The 1,623-nt window shown below is 34.5% G+C and overlaps 1 protein-coding gene across 9 annotated transcripts in view; it reads right to left on the minus strand.

Moving 5' to 3' along the window:
- Positions 1-1,623, minus strand: part of Ttll5 (tubulin tyrosine ligase like 5) — a 316,364-nt gene that overhangs the window by 210,112 nt on the left and 104,629 nt on the right. The gene's annotated exons all lie outside the window — the stretch shown is intronic.

The following is a 1,623-nucleotide window of genomic DNA, read 5'->3' on the forward strand; positions in this document are numbered from 1 at the left end:
TCTCTGCTGCTGCTGCTGCTGCTCTGCCTAGAAGATGACAGAGCTCAGGAAGTGTCACCAGCCTGTTGCTTCTTTACAGGCTTTTCTGGAGCAACTTGCTTTTTCCTCTTTAACTTTTTGTCAACTTCACTGTCAGAATCGCTGCCTGAAGAGCTTGAAGAAACAAGTTCCTTTGATTTAGGCGTCGCTCCGCTGCTGCAGTCGGCAGCCTCCTGCTCGCTCGAGACTAGGAATTCTCTATAAAAAGCACAGGAACTAGAAACTGCTCAATTTATAAGTCCTCTGTCTTTGCTACTTAAAAAACAAAAGGGAAAAAATCAAGTTTTTTTCAGAACTGGGGATTGAACTCTGGCCTTTACGCTTGCCAGGGAAGCGCTTATTCCACTGAGCCATCTCACTAGTCCCTGTTTTTTTTTTTTTTTTTTTTTTTAATCAAGTTTAAAAGACAAAATGAAATGAGCCACCTGCCTGGCAAGTGCCAGGTCCTGAGTACAATCCTCTGTATTAAGGAGGGGAAAAAAAAGAAGGAAAAAAGGCAAAATGAATCAGTATACCAAATGAAAGAAAATAAAGGACCATTATCAATAAATCTTGATAGAAATGGACCAAAAATGGTTACCAAAGAGAAGGTTTAAATACAATAATATAATCATAGTGCTCAGGAGGCTGAGGCAGGACGATCTCCCCACGTTGGAGGCCAGCCTGGGTTATACAGATTATGTCTCAAAAAAAAAAAAAAGTAATGATAACTTTTGAAATTGGAGTAATGAAAGAGGAAGAGAGGAAGTGGCAGGATTGTGTTACAATTTAGCAAAAGAGATACAAGATGTCTGGAAATGTTTAACAAGAGGTTAAAAAATGGAATAAATGTAAGTCAGCAGGTCTAAGAGTCAGTTAACATAACAACGCACTTTGTTATTAAGGGAACTAGATTTAAAAACAAACAAACAAAAAACCTTACCAAAACCACTTGCATTATGTCTGAAAAATCATGAAAAACTGAAGAGGTACCAGAGAAAAAGAGGGAGGGAGGGAAGGAGGGGGGGTACAGAGAGAGAGAGAGAGAGAGAGAGAGAGAGAGAGAGAGAGAAAGCGCATTCTTCAAAAATGTAAAAAACAAAAAAGAAGCATGTTCCTGGTATTATCAGTCTAATTCACATCCTCAGTAAAATAATAGAACAAATTAACTATAAGAAAAAGATTCATAAACTTCTAGAGTTTAAAGAGCTTGTCAAGAATAGTAGTATGGAGACTTTTATTTATTTTTGAACTTTTTTTTTTACATCAGTTATTTTTATTTTAAAGAAAAAAAATAAAAACAATGGTACAAAATCTCAAAACAAGATTTTAGGAGAGTAACAATGGTTAGTACATTGTGTATTGTTACTGCCAAAGTAGTTTCTCATATTATAAGATATAGGCAAGAAATAATAAATAAAAAACATAGGTACAAACCTGTTTTGTTTTGTTTTTTTAAGTCAACAGAAAATGGAAATATACTTTTTAAAGTTTCTGATACTATGAGAAGGTATCATACAATGTCTTTTAAATAAATTGTAAGTCAAAGATACAGTATAAATCTTAGAACAAAAATTAAGATTAAGCAATATTCAGAAAATTAAA

Source organism: Octodon degus, unplaced genomic scaffold (genome assembly GCF_000260255.1).
Source record: "Octodon degus isolate 3935 unplaced genomic scaffold, OctDeg1.0 scaffold00007, whole genome shotgun sequence".
Lineage (NCBI taxonomy): Eukaryota > Metazoa > Chordata > Mammalia > Rodentia > Octodontidae > Octodon > Octodon degus.